At 43.5% G+C, this 26,800-nt stretch overlaps 1 protein-coding gene across 1 annotated transcript in view; it reads right to left on the bottom strand.

Annotated features, from left to right (window-relative positions):
* Positions 1–10,864: 10,864 nt before the first annotated feature.
* Positions 10,865–26,800, bottom strand: part of LOC308064864 (uncharacterized protein) — a 279,371-nt gene continuing 263,435 nt past the window's right edge. Inside the window, exon 2 of the mRNA XM_080390026.1 lies at positions 10,865–10,874. The gene's annotated coding sequence lies outside the window, so the exon portion shown is untranslated. The remainder of the gene's footprint in view (positions 10,875–26,800) is intronic.

Raw genomic sequence — 26,800 nt, 5'->3', positions numbered from 1 at the left:
GCCTAGATGATCTTTAAAGGACCTTTCCAACCCAAACCGTTCTGTGATTCTATGAGGTTATTCCAGAAAAAGTTATTAGTTAAAAATCCTCTTCTATATGGGCTATTACCCCTCAGCCCATAGAGATGTTTGCTTTCCAGGGTCTCCTACAACAGCATGCCATGTTTTTATGGATTTAAAGATGGTCACCAGATGCTGCAGCCTGATGATGTGGTGTCTGGTGGCCCCTTTTCCCCAGGGGGTCATCTGGAGACTCCCCCAGCACTGGCACTGGCTGCTCAGCAACCCTGCGAGCAAAGCTCAGGCCTCTCTCATGGGCTTCACTCGGTTCCTGGCTATTGAGTTGACATCTGACTTGTCTGATTGTTGCCTGCCTGGACACAAAACAAACACTTGCACTCCTACCAGCATGAAACCAAGGTCCAGGAGGAGGTAAAGGTATTTCAGCTCTGCCTCCATGATGGAGTATCTTGTTCCCAAATACATCCCATGGCTACCTCTGCTTCTCCACCTCTCCCTGTGTAGAGCTGGTTGCTCTCCTGCTGCCTTCTCTTTCTTTCCTTTGTTTCTCCTTTCCCTTCTCCAGATGAGTCAGTACATGCTTTAAGTTTGGTTCAGCTGCTTTGCCTGACCCCTGCAGGGTCCTCTGGGTCATTTTTCTTCCTGTGGATTAATCGTCTAATTCAACATACACCTCAAAATATTCAGCTGTCTAATACGCCCTCCACAGCCTCTTCAAAGCCCTGTCTGAACTCCAGGATCTTCTTCAGCTTTGTCTCCCCGATGCATCTTGTCTCCCATAGGTTCCTCAGATGCTGTTTCCCACCCAAGGAGTTTCCATTAAAAATATTAGCCAGGATTATCTACCTCCTGCAGCCAGGCATCCTTGCTCTCTCTGTCTTTAAATGACATTCACTGCTTTCAAAATTGCCTTCATCTCCCTCCTCACCTCTGCAAAAACACCAAATCAAGCTGTCTCTATAAACTAGGCAAAATCACAACCCTTTTCCCCAGTCAAGGCCTCCAGCAATCATCCTCTGCTTGGATTTTAAAGGGGTTTGCCTGAATCAATCTTGTTTTGAAATGGTAAAGATAACAGCTTGCAAAGTACATACATTTACATACCTCACTTCATTCAAATTAACTAGGAAAGATAAGAATCTCCAGCAAATTAATTCTGCTAATGTTCTAAACTGTGAATTTCAATCAAAGCTGAAAACCAAACCAATTCAGCTAAATTGCTGACTCTTGTTACACTTTAAGTGATCTAAAAGCATGCATCAATAAGCAAAGCAACTTCACTTTTGTGCAGCTGAGCTCCAGACTGATTTGCTGCTTTCCAGGATTGTCTGATAAAAAAAGCTACAGTCAGCTCCAGCTAATAAGAGAAAATCAATCCAGAGCCAAAGAGCAATAAAAATGTGGTAGCAAGTTCAGAACATTTTGTCACAGCTAAAATTGGTTTCCTATGATCCATCTGAAATAATACGGATTGCAAAGCTTTGCAGATCACAGCCACTGAAACAACAAATGCCTGGGTGAATAGCAGTTCCAGAAGCAAGGGAGAAAATCCACTTTTTGCCCCAGAATGAGATGACAGTGCCAAGGTGAAGAGTTAGATGTGTTACACAAAGGGTTTGGAAATTAACTAACTGCTCAGTGTCCTGGGACACTTGAAACCCAGGAGCTGAGCTGGAGAAACTTTGCAATGTTCAGACTATCTGCATGTTTCTTCGGGTAACTTGCAACTGGGCTGCAGCTTTTGAGACAAACAGAGCCTTATAGATAGAGATCAAAGTAATGTGGAAAACAAAAGAGCAAATACAAGTGAAAGGTCTGGAAACAACTGGGATGTTTTATTTCCAGAGTTCCCACACTACCACAGCAGCCGGGTGCCCCACAGCCTCTCTTATTTGGATTTCTAAATATAAGTTACACTGGTGCAGCTAAATCCCAGAAGTGCATGGGGAGAGAGGAGAGCAGCGTTTACAGACTCAAAGATGCAAGACTCCCACGGGGACTGTGGGTTCAGTGTGGACATCCCCACCTCAACAACAGCCAGGGCAATTCCTAGTAGCTGGGTCTTGGAACCCAGAGCAGAGGGCAGGGGGAGGAACACAAAGGGCTCCAAGCAAATAAACTAACCACGCAAGGAGCAGAACAGCTCATGACAACATTTGGTATTTTTTGTGTCCTGGGAGGCTGGGGCTGGTGATGGCAAGTGCAGGTACCACAACACTCTGACAAAGAGGTGCCCGTATGGCAGGGCCATCTGGCACAGCCACAGCCTGGCTGCTGCTCTCCAGAGACCAAGGCCACCTCCTCAACCTCCAGTCCACGTCTCCCACCTTTGAACCACCAATGACTTGATCTTGCTTTTGTAATCAAGAACCAGAAACATTTCCTGCAAGCCAAAGCAGCCCCTGACCTTTTTTTTTTAAAGAAAAACTTGTGTTTCCACTGCTGGAGGAAGCCTGAGTCCTCTGTATGGCCACAAACAGACTTCCCACGAGCAGATGTGCTCAGAGCATCCACCCACACAGCCCCGAAAGGTCGAGCCTTGGGAGGGAGAGGGAAGCTTGGTCTCCACCAACTCTTTTTACACAGATCAATGCGTACTAGCTGAACAGAAACTCCTTTTCATCCACAGCAGTGGAGGCCGTGCTCCAGCCCATGACCCTACAGGACTCGAAAAGAAACCTTGATTGATGATAAAAGACTGCTTTCCCTTTTGTGCTTCTCCCCATGACACCACACAGCTTGAGCAGTGTAGCAGTCTCAAACAATTTTAAAGCAGGGCTCTGCTTCTATTTTTGCGGTAGCATTGCAACCCTGCAAAGTTTGGTGGCTGTTGCTTATGGTATGAATCGTCCTCCGCAGGCAGCGTGGGGATTTAAGCAAACAATCCCCAGCTCCAGAGGGAATATGATAAATAAGTCCATATGATTCACATGGAAACGGTTTTCAATGGATAAAGCAGCTCTGACTCTGCTGCCATCGTGGTGATGAGCACAGCTTCCATGCACAGTGTGGAGGGCTCCATATTATACTCTGTATTACCCTGACAGGGTGTTAATCTGCTGTGGTCCACCTTGTTCCCATGGGCAAATCGTACATTTAATTGATTATACTACACACATTTCATTCCTTGCTGATCGTACAAGCTGATAACTACCTTGATAGGACTATTAATTTAAAGTGTTTGGATATTTTCCTTGGCATCTGCTATGAAGAAATCCAAGTGATGTCCTTGAACACTGTGGGTAACACTTCCTTCCCCTGAGCCTCAGAAATAGCTTCTCAGCACTGTTGGACCTATATCTCACTGATTTTCTATGTAAGATATTTTTTTTCTCAATGTGGAATGATCACACTTCCTTTACCCCCTTGCTCACTCAGACTGCTAACCCTTGGTAGAAGAGTTTATATTTTGCAATGGTCTTGCAAAATGGTTGCACTGCTCTGCTTTTGCTCAGTAGTGCTACTGTGATAAAACTGTAGAAGATAAGTAGTGAGAGAGGAAGCTGCAGGAATCAGTCTAATGACTTTTACATGCACAGTCAACCACTTTTGTATGAATTATAATGCAATTAACAGTTGCAAGATCACACAGAATTTTTGAAGTGCTATTAGAGCAGTGTTTTTATACCAAGGGATAGGCAAGAAATGGAGCCACCACAGGCAGAGCTAAAAAAAAATGGCTTATCACAAGACTGGGTTTGTGCCTGTGCTATTCAATGTCTACATAACTGTCCAGTTGAGCTACTCAGGCAGACAGGATTTTATCCTTGTGGAACATTTTTGAGCAGACACCCAAACAGTGACAGAAAGGACCAGAGATACCTTCAGCAAGTGAGATTGTTCTAAGATAAAACAGATATGCATGTGGGGAAAGCAGACTGCAAATCACCAAAGACACAACCAGGACTACACAGGGGCCGTTGCAGGAGGCTGGGTTTGGGGGGAAAAAAAGAGTATTGCTGCAGTAAAAGAACATAAGAAAGTGAAGAATTTAATGCTGATTATGTGTGTCACAACTAAACTCAAAACCACCCCTGCTGTGAAATGATGGGACTCACAGAGCTCACAGAGAGGAAACAACAAGAAGGCAATAGGGGAAGAGGCAGAACAGCTTCCCAAAACCCACAGCTGCCTTACTGGCTCTGTGCATGACTTAGAGTCCTTCATTAAGATCTTAATTCATCATTTCTGGGGGGGAATGAAAATTACCAAGTGCTACATCACTCCCTCTCCATGCACTGCCTGCTGTCCTGCTCAGCATGGCATGCATTGTCATCAGGAAAATGCTGGCTGGGCAGCCAGCCTCTGCCCATCGATGCAGGTTGCTGCCATGCCCTTTATGTCTACACCTCCTCTTACAACATCCAGCTATTCTGCTAGCCAGGATCCCACAGCACATACACAACACTGAACAATTATGCTTGCTGGTGGCATGGTTTCTGCCCCAAAATCAGATTCTTATTGATTATGATAACTAAACCAGCCTTACAGGGAAACTGTTTTGGCATTTGAGCTACTCTAGCACTATTATTTGTCAGAAAATTAATGACATCCTTCGATTTGCCTTCCAGATGGACAATGTAAGCATCTTTAGGCTCCCCTGAAGCTACCTTCTGCTGCTAGCTTTTTGCAGCTGTGTTCAGCAGAGCCCTGGCAGGCTGGAGCTCAGCAGACAACTAGAACAGGGAGAGAAAAGTTTCTGAGTTTTGACTTGCATTAAAATGTTTATCTGCTTCGTACACAGCTGATGCTACTTTATAATATATGAACATGCTGTTGCTAAAACTTTAATGGGCATAATTACTGCTCTTTGAAAATTCTAATTATATGGTTTATTAGGAAATAAGAACTTGGATAAGATCAGGGGATTTGGATGGGCTGTCAGTGACGCAACCTCTGTGCTTATAACTCCCTGTAAATTAATCATTTTCCATGGTTTAGGTATACATTCCACTTCTCCACGTAATATGACACTGCAGGCAATGTGTTTCATGGGGTGGATTTCACATCCTGCCTTGCTCAGTCACTCCAGGTTTGGCCCTGTGCCTCCCCAGGAACGCCATTGCTTCTCTGCAAAGAGCTGCTTGTTGTACCTTCTTACCAAGCAGACCTTGCCTGCGGTCCCTGCTAGACCCCAGCACTCAAATACTTGTTCATTCTACTGCTTTTAAGGTTTTCTGCTTATTCCTGTCTCATATGAGTAAGATGTAACTTCACTTTAAAAATATCTATCTTGAGGACTTTTCTGATAGGTAATTTACAGGTTTATGTTTTCATATTTTTAGATTTTACACGTTTTGTAATCAGCTCTGCACGATAACAAGAGTCAGAGTTGCAGAGGAGCAAAGCTACAAATCCAGCATAAATCCAGATTTCTTCATTCACCTTTGCCTTAAATGGATTCTTACTCTTACTGTTGGACGTTATGGGATGAAACCAGGAATTGAACTATTGAGTATTATGAGAAACCGGCTTGCCAATTTATATACTGATTATAATTCTTGGTCTAAAATGTTAACCTGCTACTAATCAAATTGCTGACTCCCTGTATTAGAACATGTAAAACTGTTGTCCTCAGCTTGGGGCAGCACAGACCAAAATTTACCTATGTGGTGCCTTTTTTATACCATGAATTTGTCCTGTAAACAGACGAGCCCTATGACAGAGATATTTTTTTCTTTTGAATTGGCCAAAATGTGTTATAAATGAAGATAACAGTGCTTGCAGGCAGAGTTTTCTGGCTCATACTTGGAAACTGCAGGCTGTCATTTCCTTTTCTGAATGTAAAAATGTAGTTAACATTTAGGTGTTTTGTACAAACTCTCAGCTGACCAAGGAAGCAGAGCTCTGGGTGCTGCATGGCATCACCTCTGCTCCCAGACTCCACCACACAGCTGGGACCAGTTATAACAAGCTGTCCCTACAAACTCACTGCCCCTCTCAACCTGCAGATGAGGTTTTGGGGAGGTGAGAAGGACACTGTATCACCTCGTGCCTTGGGAGAGGGAAAATATTTTGACAGGCCTCCTTACATGCTGCTGATTCCGCAGTCAGCTGCACCCACTGCTCATGGACATTAAGATCTGCTTGAGCAAAGTCTCCCTCCAGCCCTCAGAAAGGCTCAGCACATGTGGCAGGAGTAGATACCTGTGCCAGACCACCCTCCATCCCTGCTGTCACTGCTGGCTAGCCACCCAAGTGGGAATCCATGTTCCGGAACCTCTCCTTGTCCTTCCCATCCAGCCAAAGCCCTCTGAGGTTTGTCTGCTCTGATCTACCAGCCTGCCAGCCCCAGTCCATGGTGTTCTTCATGCAGACACAAGTTACAGTACTATCCAGAAAGTTAGAAAGGCTCTTTCTGATTTTCTGGAGCAGTTATAAATTGCCTGCCAAAATTTAATTAAATTTCTGTGAAGACACAGAAAATTTCAGCCCATAATGTTCTCAATATAAAACTCCACCAGCTTTTATTGTGCATGGAAGATTACTTATATAGGTGTTTTTCCAAGACATAAGAAACCTCCGTGTGGTTAAGAAAACTGTTCAGGACAGTCTGGGAAAGAAAGCAAGGAGGAAAGCTGTCAGTGAGGCTCAAGCAATTTCCAAAGCACCGCATGAGATGTTTCAGATGGCCACAAAGTGAAAACTGATGTCTGGGCTGCCCATCGGCAGCATCATTGCCTGCACATTCTTTGCAGTGGAAAAAGCTCAGAAAAGGTCACCAACACAGAAGAGAGGTTGAGTGAAACTGGGAGAAAGTTGTGCACCAAACACTTAGAGCATCCAACATGAAAACACAGGATCAATAATCCTGTCTATTACAATACAAAATCAGACCAACAGGGCTGGCTTTCATCCCACATAAATAGCAGTTCCTGTCACTGCAGCCCTTTCATGGTATGCTTTTAAGTGATTGTAAGCATTTCAAAGATTTTCATTTTCAGAAACGTTACATAAATAATTCTGGGATTTGAAATGCTCTTTGAAACTGTAAGACGAAAAACTGAATAATCCTCCCCTTTCAGGGATTATCCATTCTTCATCTTTACAGAAAATACAGGAGTGCATTAAGTAAAGAACATTCAGGATAAAGTTGGTGGGGTTATTAAACAATGAGTAGTTTTTATTTAAAACTTTGTTACGACTATCAGTGATCAAATACATCACATCAGTATGTATAATTTAAGGAAAATGTCCGAGTTCAGCCTTCAAATAGCCTGAACACAATGTTTCTTTCTATTCAAGACAATAAATTTGGTTCTACAGTTTTTAATTATTTGTTCACCATTATGTTTAAGTGCTCATGACAGAACTGGACAAGTAATTCGTAGGGAATAATTTACTCAATTCAGCCATTTTTCTGCTTGCTTATTGTTCATAAGGAGACTGTAATATTCTCACATTTATGCCCTCCTTGAATGTATTCATCAAATAAGCTCATCATATTATTATCTGCTTGTAGCCCCTGATTTGATCCTGCTGGAGCAAGACATGAGATGTGTTCAGGGGCATGCAGCAATCACTAGAGGAGAGAAGACATAAAGAAGAGAACCCCTTATCTCAGACAAAGGATGATTAGAAGAGAAGGGGTTGAAGTAAACAAAACAATACAAAGGTAAAGTGATGAAAAGGAAGGGCACTTATTTTTCCTCTCATAATACAAAAAGGAGAGTTATTCAATGAAACTGCAAGCCAGAAACCACACAATGTCAAAAATAATAATAAAAAAAGACCTCAAAAAATATTGCAGCATTGGAACCTACTTCACAAGACAGTACCAGTGCCAAGAGCTTAGCACAATTCAGAAGAGGATTAGACATTTATATGGATAATGGGAATAACAGATCTGAGAATATGATTTTAAAAGCAATATAAACCCTTTTGTTTCAGGGCATCAGCAAGTCTTGCAAGGTCAATTCCTTACAAGTGCTTGTATTTGAAATTCAGAATATGAGTGTCTTGGTCTCCCACGATCTAAGGACACAGTTTGCATGGTGTATTTCTGGTTCTTGCTGGGATAGGTGAAGATTCAAACTGGGTGCACAATTTATACACACAGCCTTGTAAATTTATTTTTTTACAGCACTATCTTCAGCAATATCACTTACGTCAGTGTTCCTGAGGGTGAGGAATGTAGCCAGATCATAATCTGGAGCACAGGCTTTCCCTGGGTACACATAGGGTGTGAGCTGTTTTTCAAGAGGACACTTCTGGAGCCATTTTTCAGAGGCTAACCCTGCTCTCCAGGCCTGTTCTGTGGCATCAGCTGTGGCTGCATGGGAAGACAAAGCCAATTTCCATAAGCAAAGGACCAGAGAAGGAGGAGGGCTGGCAGCTGGAGATGTGCTGTGGCTTCACTAGGAGTAAGGGGCAGCACTTGGAAAGACAAGGAGACCAGGGAGCATGATCACCTCCCAGCCTTAGTCTTCTCCCAGCACTTAGTCTGTATCAGATACATGGAGGAGGGACATCAAAAAGGTACCTAGAGGTATCCTTCTCATTTCAGTCCTTAAACGTCATGGGATGTCAATGCATTTGGTAACACCTTTCCTCGTTTCTAGTAACCAGGGTTTGGCAGCTCCAAGAAGAACTGAAGCTTGTTTACAGGTGAGGAAGTTGAAGAACTTTTCCAGACCCTGTTTTCTATAGATTTCAAACTTTTAGAAGTGAACATGCAGATTTTTTACTTCAGCTTCACCATCTTTATGAAATTTTCCCTCCTTCATAGCACTAGCAGGCCATTTTATGATACATGATTTGTAAGACAATAGGCATTTAATCAGCTTAGATGTTAAATAGGCTCTAACATAAGAACCTGGCCCCTGCTTGTGCAGTTCCATTTCCCTCCAGACTTTCTATGAAGAATCATCTTGTGTTTTGTAATAAGAACAGTAAATTACAGAAAGCCCATCGGGTAAAACGGCCACGAATCTCCTGCACTCCTCGGGGAGACCCACAGTAATTAGAAAGGTGAGCAAGGGTTTTCCTGGAGCACAGCCAGGAAGCAGGTGCCCGTGTCACCATTTCAGAAGGTTACCCAGTGGTTTGCAGCACAGGGTTTCCATTTCTCCAGGGTTTTTCAGTCAGCACTGTTGAGGCTGGACCCAGCCATGTTCTGCTGATGCACATTAAATGATGCCAGCCCAGGCCACAGCTCAGGATTCTTCAGGGGAATTTTTCCCGTTCTGGTTTCACTACAAATAAGTGAATAACATTGCAGGTGCAAGGGTCCTAACCATCTGGACTTCGAGCATAGTTTCAACAAACCTGCTTCTGTGTCGATCATTTTGTCTAACATATCTTGTTCAGTGCCTCTGTGTACCTGCACACACACACGAAGCTCCAGGCGCATCTATGCCCTGCCCTAAGACCAAACGGCATAGCCTGGCCTCATTCATGTTAAACTCTCCCAGCCTCCAAAACTGTGTGGCTATCTCCAGGCAACCCCAGGGGAATGCTCCCTTGCTGGCTCCTGACGCAAGCCTGAAGTCCCTGAGATGCTGTCAAGGAGCCTTTGCCCAGCATTAGTTACTATGAGGCAGATTCCTGGGGAAAAAAGAAAACAACAAAACAAAACTATAAAGTCTACTGCCTGGCTCTAATGGGGAACGGGATGCCATATGAGAGGGAAACGTCTCACTTTAAAAGTTCCCATTTTCTCTGGGGCAAGGAGTACACAGTTTGTTCTGGTTTGTCACTAAAAAAAAAAGCAGAACTGACAAATTTATTTAAGACACTGTGATTTTTCAGTCTGTTTGTCACACCATATCCTGGTTGGTCTGTCCTGTGTGAGGCTAACACTTTGTATTGTTGCATCTCGATTGCCACCCACATGTAGGAACTGAAAAGCAACCCCATAACATTAACTCAGCCTTTGACCATCACATAGAGCATCAGGTCACTGGCAGGGAGCAAATATCCTTCCTGTTAGCAAGAGATAACATGCACTTTCTTCATCAGCCTCTCAGTGAAGAGCACAAATGCTCTCTGTCACCAAGAACTGATCTCAGAAATCTCTCACAAAGGGCATCCTAGACAGTAATGAAGTTTCAGGAATATCCAAATAAATATCACTCCTATGTCAGTCAGCTCAGTTGTGTTTAAATAGTATCATCCACACAAAGAACAGAAACAAAAATTTGCTATCTACCCCATTCTTCTTCCTCTTTTTTTTCTGTAAAAGAGGAGCTGGCATGTTGGTTTTTCTTCTCTTTTTAAATAATATCACTGCATTTTGTGGAGCACACCTCCTTCTAGGTCTCCTAGCAGTGCAGAGAGGCAAACAACCCAGAGACCAGAGACATGATCAGGAAGATGGCCAAAGGCTCTTGCTGAAATAGTACAAGTGGGGTGATGTTGAAAACAAAGGCTCCAGAACAGGTACAGATGACAACATGGAACTGTTGCATACAAATGCTACGTCAGCTAATGGTCCATCCTTGCACCAAGTGCGGAAGGAGCCATCACAGTTCCTTCTGTTAGCTACCAAACCTCAGCAATCTATGTGCAGTGGGGGGAGAGGGGAAAGGCTTATTTTAAGATATCACTGTTCTTTGTGTAGAGAGCTGGTAGTCATGTCGTGGAGTTGTGGCTCCCATGGCTGTGACAGCCCAGGAAGCTCTCAGCTTCTCTGCTCCCTCACAATGCCTCAGCCTACATGTCAGGAGGCTTGAGGAATGTTGCAGGATACTGGTGAGAGCTCAGTCCTGTTATCAAGATGCTCTCAGCAGTGACAAACCTTAACAGTTCAGGCTGAGACAAATCAATCAATATGGCTTGGTACCCTTGGTGTCCATCTACTTGAAATTAAGGGCCAAGCTAAAAGAAAAGACTTTTATCTCATAGCAGACATTCTGCTTGCAGCCTGCACACTCCATACATGCAAGGAAATATATATAAAAATATCCATGAATGTAATAAGCATGGAAATTTTGGCAGGCACATTCTCTGGAGCTCTTGAAAAATGTGTGCTAAAAGCCAAACATGCATCCTCAGTTCTAAAACCCAAGGCGCGCTTCGGGAAGATTGCTAGTCTGCCTCAACACACTAGTTTGATGTACATTCAAAATAAACCGTATTCTTTCGAAAGGATGTTATAGATCCAGTGTGAACACTGGAGATAGGAGGCGCAGCATTCTAGTAAATTAAAAGTGCCAGGACACCAGACTGGGCATGAGAATTCAATTTTCTGTGGGCAGACTTTTGTCCTGGATGTGTTATGGGTTTCCTACACATTGCTCAGGAGACAGCAGACAGCAGGGACCATTCCCAGCAGCAATCTGGACAGAGCCATACAGCTCTGGAGGTGAGCAGAGGTCCATAGCACAGACCAGGGCAGACAAGCCCGCCTGCCTCAGGCAGGCACCAGGCTGTGGCAGTGTTTGGTTCACTAGTATTGATGTAGCCAAACTCTCTTGAACATAGGGAGTTGGTTTCTCTTGGGTTTACTTTTAAGGATGATTAAGAACATGAGCTGAGAAGGGAAAAATTTTACCGCTTTGCCATCCAGCCTCTCTACTCAATGTCAATACCAACTGCAACAGCCCAATGATCTGCCCTACCATAACATCTGTATTTTCTTGCAGGCAAAGCATGCCCTCCTTGAATGACATTTATATCCAAAAACACCTTGCAGACACCTCCAGTGGTTTACAGACACTCTAGTACACCAACCAAAATGCAACAGCAGTCAACCCCGTCACCTACAGGGATGAAAGGGAAGGCATCAACAAGGGACCATGATCCTTAGATGTATCCATAGTCACAGTCCCTCCCCTTCCCTCTGTTATGAGCATAGAAGTGCTGAGATCCTCAGAGGTTTGAAAAAGATTCTTAAACGCCTTAGAGGAACTGGGCTTCAATTACTTTCTTCATCTGTATTAGTTCCATTTGCCTGGCTAGCTGCTATAATCAGAGGGAAAAGAGATGCAGTCAGAGATCTTCCCATCTCTTGCACTTCCCCATGTGCTGGCTTATGGTAGTCAATAGGAGCATATCCGTTCGTCACAGCTGGCATTGTGACCTAGAAAAAAGGATGATGAGGAAAATAAGAGTTGCTTGCACACAAGTATGTGTGTACACAGACACAACAGAACAGCAGACCGTAATAAGCAACCTCCGGGGAGGCACACAGAGGAGCTTTGTTGTTCTTAAATTTGGTGTCAGAACACGTAAAAGAGGGTGGTTTTACTTTCTTTCTCATTTATAAGTGTGTGCTCTATAAAGCCTAATTAAAGCCACCCTGTTTCCAGACAGGTGAAAAAGCACAACCTATACATAAATCCTTTCTCTACAAGCTGAAAAGCCAAAATTATGTTATTCATGTCTATTTAAAAAACAAGCACATTTTAAACCTGGAGCAGAAGTAACATCTAGCTATAAAACAAAGCAATGTGAAAACACAGCTTTGAGAAAACATGGCCCTGCCTCTCATTTAACAGACATGTTTATTGATGGTAAGGCATAATGCACTTCAATCTCAGCTGAATAACTCACCTCAAAGGTTTTGAAAAGACACACATTTATTTTAAAAATATATTTCATTCTGTAAGCACAAAACATGTCCAATTTACATTTTTCAAGTATTTCATCTTTTCTGAGCAGAAAAGCACGTTAAAAAGTAAATGCAGAAGTCTGCAAACCTGCAACATTTTGTCCCTAAGAACCTATGTTTTATTTGTGTCCTAATAAACATAAATAAATCAAGGTAGCATCTAAGAAAATTAAGAGCTAGGCAGAAATGTAGAGGAAGGTCTGACAGCAACAGAACAGAATATAAAGTATTGTTTATGTGTAAGCTTTGCAATGTAATGTGCTTAAGTAATTCAGTCCAAAGAGCAGAGGGGAATTGTGGCTACTGGGTTCTTTTGCCAGGAACAGAAAACTCTCTTTTTTTTGGTGGCAGAAAAATATATAACTGACATCAATACTCAGCTGGAAAGAGGACCCAGCTAAGAGACCCTGCTCTGGGCAACACCACTTCTGCCTTCTATGAGACAAAAATTTTTATGGCCTTTCCCTGCAATACTGTGTAGCTCAGGGAAAAACAGGGATCCCCTTCCCCATTTGAGAACAGTTAGCTTTACATTTGAGTTGAGATCCATTTTCACTTTCCTGTGACATTTAGTCATCTCTCCCTGCCTGGCTTTCCTGTATTTTACATCCGTTAAGTACTGAATGTAAGAGCAATTAGTGGCTTCGCATGGGGAGCAACCTGGGAATAAGAGCTCTCCTGCACCTCAGTGCCAGGCATCCCCCACCCCACACCAGCAGCTCACAAGGATAAAGCTGAAGCAGGTTTCTGCCTGCCTGCAGGATCTACCTGCACACAGATTGCTTTAGGCTAGGATTTTACCATGTGCATATGACATTTCATCTTAAGCAGCTCTTGTTGTAGTTGATATCTGATAATCAGCTGCTGGGAACAGCATTGGCACCGCCCCAGTTATTTCCCAGGGGAGGATGTTAAAAATCTGACACTGTGGCTGCTTCCACAGCAGTGTGGGCACAGCTCTGACAGGGATATGCTGTTACACAACAGATCTACATCTCTTCCAGCGGGGATGGGAGGCAGGGGTGATATGGCATCCTTAACCTCTTCTGCTAAACCTATTCCTGCATTTATTTGTTACTAATGCCCAGCAGTCCACTGTAATATTAGAGGTGGCATTTTGGGAAGGAACTTGTGAAAGGATAAGGTACTGGCACAAAAGCTGGGAAACATTTGCTTCTGCAATGCACAGGTGAAACTCTGGGGAAGGCTCTTCCAATCACATGATTTCTGTGATCCCCCTTGCAAAGGGGCTGTGTGTGCAGTGGTCGTCAGCTGTGCCATGACGTGCCACTAACAAACTGCATAAAACACAGAGGAATATTAGCTATATTAAGTCTGCCAGATTCAGTTGTTCTAACAAAAGGAGTTGCAGGACCTGATCCAGAGGGAGGGATGCCGCAGTGGGACCTGCACCATGTTACACAGCTGGGAAAGACTCCCTGACTCTCCTGCACCCAGTCATGGTACCCGGCAGCCCCCCAACCCCCCACCCCCACCCGCCACCCTGCTCCTACACCTGCTGATACAACTGTGCCAGGAGGGACAGGACCGAGCTGTGGCTTGCCCGCCTCTCCACCTGCCCTAGTGACAGGATTTGCTCCCCAAACTATTTTTGCTATTTGCTGAGACTTGTTGAGGAGCAAGGCAAACACAAAACCTAACTACTAGGCCATAATCAGCTCCTCAGAGCAAATATTCTCAAGGATTTGGTACCTTGAGTGTGACAAGTGACTTGCTGAGAGCAAAGAGGCTGAATAAAAGCACTGAAATGCAGCAACAAGCACTGAGGTCTCCTCAGAGAGATGTCCCCATCCCTCTCTCCCTCCTCTCACTGTTTCCCTGAGGATGAATCACATCTCATGGGCACCATGAGCTTTTTTTTCAGCAGATCCCATCCTTTGGCACTTCTTCCATGCAGCCATTCAGGAGCCATGAGTTTGCTGGCACTATGTTGGCCCCCAGCAAGAAAAGCACCTGACAGCAAAACATTGGAAAGCCTGCACTCTTTTTGTAAATTTAGCTCCTAATCATGCTGTGACTTGATTCCCTGTTTGGAAAATGAGCATATTAATCCTTCCTTTATCTCCCTGTTCATCAGCCTTGACTCACAAGACTATAGACTCTCTAAGGCAGCGCTGTCTCTTAGGATGTGTGCTTGGTTCAGCAGAGCCTTGAAACACTTAGAAATTTCTGAATGCTGTTGTTCATATATTATCATATTATTCACCCTAATTAATTTCTGTGTTGCATCTTTAAATGAAGATTCCTATTTCCTGAACCTCAACTCCAGAGCCTAGAATCCAAATTTATCCCTGCTGTAATGCCATTAAGTTACATTACTGTTAATAATTCCTCATTCTGAATGCACTGGCTTGTACTTTCCCATTTTGTATTTCTTTCACAAGTGATAAAGGATTGCTTTGAGGAATTTTCATGGCAAAAGAAATCAGTTCTCTGATAGCAGGGGAAGATAGCAAGCTCCATATAAGGTGATCTCATACCACCACCACTGCCTTGAACAAGAGTATATTTTTTTGCAGGCTGTACATCTGGCTGGCAGCTTTCTGAGTGCTGGGGTTGATCTATCAAACACTGCAAAACAATCTATCTTTAAAATGAATGATGCAAATTGTTCTCAGAAAAGAAATCTATCAAAAAAAGAATATAAATTACAGACCGGACATGTTGGTAGAGGAGGAATGCTATGTGGTTTATATCAAGTTAATCCACTGCCAAAACTTTCACTGATTTATATACTGAAATGGCAACCTTAGGCTAAAGGTAAAAGGGGCACACTGCCAACAAAGACCCTGTTTCTTCAGAGGCTCTGCACATACCTAACTCTTTGCATGCTCTTAGTCTGCTTGGAGGAAAAGCTTCTTAATCCGCTGCCACCTCTGAGGCGCTGAGATGCTCCTGGATGTACCGCAGGGTGGTGGGTGCCTGCAGGGAGGCAGTGAAGCAAAGGTTGCCCAGCTGGATGCCCAGCTCCAGCCATGCTACTGAAACAGGTACAAGGAGGAGTTCAGCGAGTGATGGCAGCTCCTGCAACGCTGGCAGGCTCAGATCCAAGCTCAGCCTTGCTCTCAAACCCCAGGGGCTTATGCAGGCAACATGTCCCAGAGGCCCCGTTAGTTCCAACTCCTCCACCACAGCACTGGCAAGCACCGGCCCCGGGGCTCAACCCCAGCCCCAGTGTGGTGGCTATGGTGCTGTTCACCCTGCTGTCACCCTGCCCAGCGGGACCCCAGACCTGACCTGGGGCAGTGTGCTTATTATTAGCGATAAACTCATTAATAACCATCAACCTGCCCCTGTTGTCAATCCTTCAGCCACTCAGCAGAGCCTCCTGTTCATTTCACTTGTGGTAGCCCCTCTTTTCGCAAACGGGCTCAGAGCAAGTCGCGCCAAGGCTGGCTGAGCCCAGCAGCACCCATATTTCTGGGCTATACCACTGGCTCCTGCAGCAAGGAGCTCCATGCCAGAGAGGACAAGTAATCTGGTTATACAGGAGGGTTGTTCAATGGGACCCAGCCAACCTTGGGCCCTGTGCAATAGGAAAATGACGAAGACTCGTTGCTTACGGTAATTGCTTAGAATATACAGTGCACATCTGAGACTCTTTGATATCTCCGTGACAGGTGTTGTTACTTGGGGGACATTAAATACTGCCTATGTTACACACAAATATTAGACTGCATGAACATTGAAACTGCAGTGTCAGACACTCAGAAGTTGAGAAGTGCCAGAAGTAAGATTGCAAATGTGTCTTTCATTCAGTATACTTTTGCATGTGTACTTGATAAGGTCTTTAATTACATGATCTAATGTTTACAGTTGTAGTATAAAATAAGCATAGGGAAGCTCAAACCAAGCTGTATGGCAACTTCAAACATGGTTTTTACTAAATTCTGAGTTTAAGAACTAAGGTGTCAGCAAGGCAATGTATTTTTGAGCAGAATTTTTGTTCATAAAATACACATTTGCCAAATCTATTTTGTTTCTCACATTTCTGCTTTTCAGTACCTCTGATACAATGCTAACTGAAGCTATTAGCATTGCTGGGAAGAGCAATCAGAAGCCACACATGAATTAGGCACTCTCTATTACAGGCTGAGCAAAGTTTCAGCTAATTGATGAGAAAAGGTAATTTCTGGGATTGAAAGTCTTTACTACAGATAAAGCACCGCATTATTATCAGGTAATGCTTTGATTTTTTGTTAATTACTATTCTAACTTTGGAAAAGGGAGGAAGTATTTATCCCACATAAGGCAAAGAAAACCAAAATGTATACTTGGCACAGTCACAGTGTATTTGTCTGGGCTGAAAAACAGGACGTGTCTGCTGGTAGACAGCTATCCAGTGAGGTATTTTTCCCCTGCTGCACTGTTTCTCTTGGCAGCACAATATTCTAACTTTAGAAGTGTCTGAATGCCTTCGCTAAACTATTAGCACAAAATAAGCTCCTTTGTGTTTTACCCATTCATGCTTCTTAATTTATGTTCTGGCATCACTTTTCCTTGTATTGTGCAAGTCAAGAGCCTGCACATGGACCAAAATCTGTTTGTGCATGGGCAACGATCAGGATAAGTGCTCTTGAAGTCGATACAACTGCACCCAAGAATGCCAGACCCCCCTGTGTCTATTATTTACAATCCAATTCACACATGCCTTCCTTAAAATCTTGCTCAGAAAGTAACAGTCCACCTTCCTCTGCCTCAAGAGCTGATGACAGGCTAACCAGAAACAGGAACAAGCCATGGTGCTTGGGGCCAGAGCCATGCTCCCCGTAGTGTGTGGGTCTGGACTTCCAGTTTGCCCCTTGCTGGGAGAGCCAGGGGCCACCATGAAGTCCATCAGCAGAGCCAAAACATCCCTAAAGTTAAATGATCCTTTTTCTTTTGCTACAGCAATATGTTTTATTGCCTGGGAGTGAGACAATAAAAAAAAAATATCTGCAGCAATAAATAATGTGAAACAGTATATTCAAGAACAATAATCCAAAGCACTGCATGAAGTGAGGGCCTTTTCCTTAAAACACTGGACACTGCAAGTTCCCTGGGGCATCAAAACACATTCTTTCATTGTTCTTTATGGAACCAAGGAATTACTGGTGCTTGACCTATCAAGAAAATATATATTTTATAAAGGGTGATATCAAGCCAAGAAGGCTAATGCCATGAAGCTTGGCTAAGTGACACCACTTGCAGAAGCAACTGTAGCCCAAGAAGTTTAACACTTTACTTTTTCAAACCCAGAGGAATTCACCACCTTCCCAGTGCAAGGAACAGAGAAGCAGAAGTGTTTTGGGAACATTTTGGGAGTATTGATACCCCAGAAGGCTGTGCTGCCTTTCAGCAAGACCTGGACAGGCTAGAGCAGGGGTCCTCAAACTACGGCCCGCGGGCTGGATACGGCCCCCCCAGGGTCCTCAATCCGGCCCCCGGTATTTACAGAACCCCCCTGCCCCCCCCCCCCCCCCCGCCGGGGGTTGGGGGGGGAAACCAAGCAGCCGCAGATGACTGCCTGCCACTTCATCTGCACGCCGGCCCCCTGGTTACAAAGTTTGAGGACTCCTGGGCTAGAGAGTTGGATGTGAAGAAACCTTAATGAAGTTCAACAAAAGTGTAAGGTCCTACACCTGGGGAGGAACAGCCCCACGCACCAGCACAGGCTGGGGCTGACCTGCTGGGAGGCAGCTCTGTGGGGAAGGACCTGGGAGTGCTGGTGGGCAGCAAGCTGCCCATGAGCCAGCGGTGTGCCCTGGGGGCCAGCAAGGCAAATGGCATCCTGGGGGGCATGAGGAGGAGCATGGCCAGCAGGTCCAGGGAGGGGATCCTCCCCCTCTGCTCTGCCATGCTGAGGCTGCATCTGGAGTGCTGTGTCCAGTGCTGGGCTCCCAGTTCAAGAGAGATAGGGAACTACTGGAGAGGGTCCAGTGGAGGGCTACGAAGGTGATGAGGGGACTGGAGCATGTCCCTGATGAGGAAAGGCTGAGAGAGCTGGGCCTCTCTAGCCTGGAGAAGACTGAGAGGGGACCTTATCAATGTCTACCAATATCTTAAGGGTGAGTGCCGAGAGGACGGGGCCAGGCTCTTTTCAGTGGTGCCCAGGGACAGGACAAGGGGCAATGGGCACAGACTGCAGCACAGGCAGCTCCACCTGAATGTGAGGAAGAACTTCTTTCCCTTGAGGGTGACAGAGCACTGGGACAGGCTGCCCAGAGAGGCTGTGGAGTCTCCTTCTCTGGAGACATTCAAAACCTGCCTGGATGCAATTCTGTGCAACCTGCTGTTGGTGAACCTGCTTTAGCAGGGGGTTGGACTAGGTGATCTTCAGAGGTCTCTTCCAACCCTGACCATTCTGTGATTCCATGATGTACTTCTTGGGGAGAGGGGTGTTCTTTAAGTTAATTCCACCTGAGGCGGCAATAAGGATTGTCCCTAGGGCAGGCTGCACAATGCTGGGATGGGAGCTCACCTGGAAACACTAAGTGCTGGATAAGGCCTGGACAAACCCCAAGAAAACAGGCCACTGACACCCATCTGAACCCCTTTTTACAGATGAGTGGCAAAAAAAGGAAGGGCTTATCTAACAGGAATCTTCAGCCTCCTTGGATCAACGTATCCTTTCCCTGACAGAGCAGCCGTTGTACCACCTGGGAGATCAGAGTGGGACATGAGGGCTTAGTGTTGGGGTTGCCTGGCCTCTCTGCCCCAGGGTAGGGGGACGTGGGGTGCTGATGTCTCTGAACCTGCCAAAGCACCTGAGGTTTGGCATCTTGGCAGAGATCTGAGCTCTGACAGTCTATGGCCTTTCCTCTCATGCACATGTCCCCAGGCTGCACACATGACAACAAAACTGCATGCCAAATCCACAAACCTCCATCCTGATTCCTTGAGGGCTTTTCCTTCCTTTTCTGTCAGATTTCAAGTCTTAGAAACAGGCACTTTTCATCCTTTAACTGTGCCTTGTTCCACCCTCTTCACATGATGATGCTTCTCCAACATTCATGAAAAGCTGCAGCCCCAAAGCAAAGCTTAGCTCATATAAGCAGCTCAGGTTATAGATGACTGGTAAAGAGGAAAAGAAAGATGAACAGCATAAGGAGAAGATCTCTCCTGCAAGCACCAGCACACCCAGAGTCTTGTTACAGCCTACCAACACTCAGGCCAACACAAAGACATGATGACTGCAAAGTTGGCAGGTAAAAGTTAAATAGTGGCACCTGCCAACTACAGGGTGAACACGATGCTAAGAAAACATGGCTAAGTACAACACATGAAGCCATCCAAAGGAAAACAAAATAAGCATCTACATTATCTCTTTTGAACTGTTTATAGCTGGGGTCTGATCGCAGTCCTATTAAGGTCAATGGAAAGATTCCAGTTAGCCAGGGCTGAAGCTGGGTTTGGCTCCATAGCTTTGTTCTAACTAACAAATATGTTTAATGGTGTAAGAGGGCTAGAAGCACCACCACTGCCTCTCGGCTGCACAGCTCAGGACAAGGAACTGGCTCAACAGCCTTGGAGGAGAAAGGCAACTCTGCTGCAGAAACACATCGCCTGATTCAGATGCAAAACCTCTAATTTATGCAGACAGACATACTTGTACACATACAAACACACTTTTTCATCATGTTTTTTCATCACAGCATGTGGATGAGTGGGCTAATAAAAAAAGATGACATATCTTTCTCTTACACACACGCCGTCACCTACACAAAACCATGCTAAAAATATTTTGTAAAGGCAGCAGTCAGGCACACAGAATAGGGGATGGCAGAATTAAGACTGCCTGTTCATTTTGATACAATTTTAAGGATTAGAGTTAAGCAATAATAGTATTGTCTTCAGTGTTATGCTAACAATTCCTGCTCTGTTCATTCTGAGAGAACACTTATTGTACTACAAATACCTTCTTTTTTTTTTTTTTTTTCTATCTAAAGTCTTGGGGAAAAAAACAGGAAACAAGCCCCAAGCCTTTATTTGTAAAAGTTCCTGAAGAGTTTTCTCAGGAAAAGCAAAAGCAAAACCAGAGATTAGGAAATGTCAGTTAGGACTGCCCAAACATGGAGACGCCTTTGATTTGCTCATGTGCCCATCTCCAAGGAAAATGAACCACAACTGCATAGCTAGCCCTGACTTTTGAGTGACTCACTTTGCAACCTCAGTAGCAGTCTTTTAACAGAAAACATTTATGTATTTAAATTCGAGGGGGGCATTTGCTTGCTTGTTTTTAGAAAAGCAAGATGAACACCATGTCATGGTGGTGTCCCCCATCCCTGGCGCTAAGCTGAGTCCCTGGCAGTGGTCCAGGCTGCCATGCCCAGTGAGAACAGCTTGAGGGAGACAAGACTTTAGCCAGGTGTTTGGTGACTAAGTTGTCACATTCTCTCCTTCATATCTATTCCCTGTTGGAGCTCTCCTGTCCTTTCCCCTCCAAGCTGTCCCTGCTCTGGGCCTGTCATATCATTTCTTCACTTATCAAAGTCCTAGTCTCCTCATCTTGCCAGCCCCGTCCCTATTCCTCTCCTTTCCCAGCCCTTATCTCATTGTTCAGCCATTCCCAGTTCCCTTGCCCAGTCTCTTTGCTATGCATTTCCAGTTCTCCCTTATTTATCCACCCCTTCTCTCCCTCACAACTCACCTTCATCCTATCCAGCTCCCTCTCCTAATTTCTTTTCCCTTCTCTTTCAGTTCAGTTCAGGCAGCAACATCCGTACTGCCTGGGCTCAGTGGGATTCAGGGACACAGTGGGAACAAGTCCTGTGCTCTCAGACCTGACCTGCCATTGCTGGGAAGGTCCTGTACATACCTGCGCTGGAGCATGCTCTGAGCAAATATGTCATTCAGGGTGCAAATTGAAATTTCAAGTGAGTCTTTGCTGAGCATGTGAAAATCAGAATTTTTCCTAAAACTTACCACTGAGGCAGATTTTAACAACTACTGAAATGGGAGGGAAGGAGTAAAAATACACACTAGACATAGGATCAGCCTGTGGTAAGTATACCCTCCCCACTCAAAAGAAGTAACCTCATCTTCAGTATAGGCAAACACACCATTTAAAATCTTGGTCATTTCAGGAATGATTTGACAGTAACAGTTTTTTGTGTCTCTGTAGCACGTCTTAACCAAGACTTTTGGATATGGCTTGTAAGCCTCAGACAGCTCTGTTCTTCCAAAGGTCAGGGGAATGATGGATAAACAGATGGAGGATGATGAGCAAGCCATCAGTGCACCCACAGCCAGCCCACCAGCTCAGGCTCCTCGAGTGGCCTGAAAGGCACCCCCCTGGCAGCTCCCCAGAGGTGTGATCTTTCTAGATTACCCTTTAACTGTACAGTCACTACGTCAAATAAATGGGGGGAAATATAAAGTTTATGCACATTTATCACCACACAATTAATTGTTTTACTTATGGACAGCACAAAAGCACGTACAGCTTATTAAGACAGTAAGAGACACATCTCCTCCTTCAGAATATAACATCCACTTATTTTCACACAGAAAGCCAGATGTTTGTCATCCCTGCCTTTATTCCCTCCTTAGCTGAGCCAGGACCTCTTGCTAGCGTGCCAGGACCTCTCCCCAGGTAAACCTGACCCTTCCTTTCTGTATGTGGAGATTCTGCTCAAAGAGACTCTAATATATCTCTGCCTGCTGGCTTCTAATTAATTTGTACTGTTCCATGCCTCCCTTTTCTGCTGAAAAATAGGAAAAAATGGTTAAATTTTTTAAATCATCACCTGAATATAGTCATCATCACTAAAAATTCAACCTGAACTTGCAGACATGGACCATAATGGCATAATCTCAGTCTTGGTCTAGAAGGGACAGAGCGGGCAATTTATCAGAAAATGGGTGGGGGAAAAAAAAGCCTTTATGCTCTCCAGTGCCTAGGAGAGATCCAGAACTCTATTTCAAATCACATTTGAAAGGTAAAAACCGTGAAGACTTGAAAGACAGCACTGAGGCTTCCCAGGCTACCTTCTTATACTGACTTTACCACTTGGACCTGAAGAGCTTGAACAACATGTTTTGGTTATTACAGGGAACTTCACTAAACAGGCAGGTGCTGGCATGATTTTAGGACTGTAGATGAAGTTCTCAGAGGAAAAGTGCTCCATTTGCCAGTCTGTCTCCCCAGTCTATTTCTGCAGTCATAAAACTAAGGACGTAGTTTGCATAGCACGAATTGCAACTGATGAAATGCAGTTACATTCATTGGTTGAGAGTGAATGCAAAGAAAGGAGGTGGGTGGAAAGGGATTTCTGTTGATATGTGATGAATTTTGAGGGCTGGTAAACCACAAAATTAGAATCTCAACTAAGGATTTTCTGAGTTTTCATATTTTTAAAACTGAATGCTCACAGTCCTACAGCTCAGTTTGTGCCATTTCTTCTCAGGTCCTCTAAGGACTATACAGAAACAATATTTTTTTCTATTCACACTTTGCTTGGCTTATGTTATGCACTTGCAGCAACAAGTAAATTCATGATTCTTCATGTCACCCCTTAAGTCTGGGTTGACATATTCACATCTGAGATCTCTCAAGACAAAATATACAAAATACACATCCACATGTCCAGGAAGTCTGCAGCTACTGCAGTGGGAACACCCAGCCTACTCCCTCTAGCTGGTCTTAACACATTTCATGATGACTATGTACATCAAACAGCTACAGTCACATCATGCAAGTCCAGTGCTTCCCAGAATTGCAAGTTTACTGTACCTGCAGTGTACAGCCAATACATGCATGTGCAGTAAAACTGGCCAGCACAGTGGGAGTGAGATCTATTGCTGTGCAGGCACAGTAAGTGCAATGTTTTCCAAAGGCATCAGACTTCTCTTGTACATACACCATGGACATGACCAAGGTTTCTGGATGCACAGCAGCCCAGATAGATTTATTGCCTGTTAACTCCAAGCTGGTGACAGAACATCTGGAAAGCCTGGACAAATACAAAAAAGCTCAAGACTGTCTGAGCAAGGTTTCTGGTCAAAAAAAGTGATCATGCCAGTGGAAATGCCAAAACATCATGGTCTAAATTACAGTTTGGCATTAGGATCCACTGGTATTGTCTGCCTGACCATATAGTTTGTAAAGAATTCATTTTTATTATTTGCAAAAGAAAATGTTTGAATGCCTATTGTCAGTGAAGCAGAATTACTTGCACTCAATCTTTTGACTGTCACCTATGGCACATCTACAGGAAAGCATCCTTTTACCCAAACACATGACTGTTGGACATATTTGATGACAATATATTTCAAAATGATCAAAGTCAACTGTCAGAGAAATTAGATTAGTTATTATTAGTCTTCAGTAGTTCCCATGAGAACTTTAAACAGTTGGTGGTTCTTCTTAAAAGATTAGAGTAAGCATGTCAGAATATATGTCAGAATGAAAGTGGGAAAGATTTGGAATAAAGGGCAGAGTGCTGTCTTTGTTTCTAAAGGTAGACGGTTTCTAATCCAGGCTTTTATTTGTACTGAATTTTATCAGCCCGTAATACAGAAAACATTAGAACAGTACCTATATCTTTCCATGAAGTGCTGGAAATGGTATTTTAAATTCATTCCTATGAAAGAATCTGGTTCCTATTGGTCAGAATCAATGCCAGCAGATATTCTTATTTCCACACCATTTCTCTTCACTCTCTTTGATTCTTACTAATGCCAAGATGAGAAATGATGCTGATAAGCAGTCACAGGACTAATTATTACAAACTGAATCCTACAGCCTTATCAGTGAATTTGAAACAAAATTGGCAGTATATTAGCCATGACCTAAATGTAAAGGTGGAGTGTGTCCAAGCAAAATGAGGTGAGGCTTTAGCTATTATGACTGTTGGTCTGCAGTATAACAAAAAAAACTTCTGCACTGACTGTTTTATTCTTTCCACAATGGGAAAGTTCTATGATGTGAAAAACTTGGTGTGTAAAAATGAAAATACTATAAATTCAAATAATAAGGGGTATCACTTAAATAATATTTAATCCAAAGAGGCATTCAGATAATCTAGGATATCTGTAAACAATAATTTCTTCAAAGCAGTAGCCAAGATTTCTCTTTGAAATGGCTTGTTTGAAGTCTCTTTGCATGTCCATAAAACAAAAGGATCTCTGTTTAAAGGATTACATTAAAGGAGCCTTTTCTTACTGCATTTATTTGTTGAAAAATGTTGATGAGAGAGAGACCCCCAAACTGCTATGGAAAGTATTATGACTGTCATTTCAAAGAAGACTGATAAGTTCTTTAGATCTTTCTCCAACAGTGAGGTAATCATGTATCCTTGTCCTTTCATTATGATTTCTTTGCCTAAAATTTATCAAAGAGCATAATTTTACTGCATTTTGATGTTCTTTATTATTAATGCTTTCTTTTTCTTTTTTTTTCTTTTTATACATCACTGAAGCACATACCTCAGATAATACAAAAGGATTTAAACCCTTAATAATAATATAATATAATAGCATGAGACTACAAAAAACAAGGTATGTGTTGACCAAGTGTTCATGCTCCGTATTTGTGCAATCGGTCTACATGATGTTAGTTAAGGCCATTTCTTCAATATGTGAAAGCTCATAATGCAAACAATGCACAGCCATTGCTATACTGTGTGACTTGGTTACATGAGGTCCTTCATGGCAGCAGCTTTTTTCCTGGTTTACCTAATCAGTGCAGCCCCTCCAAAACCACTGAAGCAACAACAGCAGTAACATGTTAAGTCCCTCTAGCCAGAGATTTTTAAGGACAGAAGGGATATCTGTGAGCATTTACCTGGCCACCACCGGCACAAAGACCATGGAAATTTACCCCAGGGACAGCCCGAAGTCAAAAAAAAACAGTGGTCTGAATCTCACTCAGCCTGCATACAGTTGCTGGTTTTCTGGAAGAATTGCAAACTCTGTACGGAATTTAAATTTCCTGACCAGCTACTTGCTTTTTTCTGTTATCTTCCACAAACCCCACTAGAAGCAGTCTCCTTGACTATAGCAGTACCAGTGAAATGATGAGAACTGCGATGCTGGCTCCAGTGCTGCCCCAGATCACTCACACCACTTGACTTTTAGCAGTCTCCTTGGCTTGGGTTTGGCCCTGGCCAGCTCTTCCAAATAATGCTGAGGCACTGTTTGGGAGACAGCCAGGCCAGAGACCATTCCTAGCTGGTGATTATGGACAAGGCTCCCACGTTTTGGGAAGGAAAGGGGATGGAGTCTAGCCAGATGGATGAAAATCAGGCCATGTATTTCTTGCCCTCATGGCCAACAGTCCCTGTGGTTCCGTGATTTCCTGAGTCAGAGTCTTTTTGGTAGTTTAGCTGTTCTCAATTATTTTTTCTTCCATGAATTTGTCCAAATGCCTGTTGGACCCATGGAAAGCTTTAGTATCTGCAACATCCTTTGACAAGCAGTTCCACAATTCATTTCAGTATTATTAATACCACACTTAAATGTAAGTGACAATAATTCTATCACATCTTGGCAAACTCTTCTAGGAGGTAATGGTTTTAATAACTGTTAAAAAGGTTTGCTTTCCTTTCTGTCTGCCTAGCTTCAACATCCAGCTATTTGGTTGCTGTTAATGGCTTGTCCATTAGCTGGTAAAAAAAAAAAAAGTATTACCAAATACTTTCTCTGGGTAAAATCTGATGAAGCCACTCCTTAACCTTCTCCTTTACGTGCTAAATCAATTAAGTTTGTGAAATCTCTCCTAACACGACTTGCTTTCAAAACTCAAATAATTATCCTAAATATGTTTAGACATGATTTTCCTTTCAGAAAGGAGCCCTTTTTTGCTGCATAAAACACACATTGACAGAAATAAATAACATCTACCCTCTCTTTAAGTTTTTGACATCATGAAAAAGTTACAGAGAAACCTTTGGTCTGTCTCCATGAAGAAGCCTTCTAATTGTAAAATAAACAATTTCACAATGAGTATCCCAGAATATCCCCTTATGTGCAAACTGTGCTCCAAAATAAAAGTGTATTTTAGTCCAAAAATGTTAGTCTGGGTTCAAAGCGTCCTAAGTACTATGGAAAATAAACAGCTTATTCAGCACTATATGCTTTGGGACATTTTTCCATGGAGTCAATCTCTTTCCAAACATGAGAATGGCACTAATTTGTCCATATGCATATAATTAACTTAATTCCCCTGATTTTCTTGCACATTAGTTAGAAGATGAGGATATCTTTATGATAACTCCACACCAG

The sequence above is a fragment of the Falco punctatus genome, assembly GCF_963210335.1.
Source record: "Falco punctatus genome assembly, chromosome: 5".
NCBI classification, from domain to species: Eukaryota; Metazoa; Chordata; class Aves; order Falconiformes; family Falconidae; genus Falco; species Falco punctatus.
The sequence above is the reverse complement of the archived record's forward strand: the minus strand, read 5'-3'. Positions and strand labels throughout refer to the sequence as shown.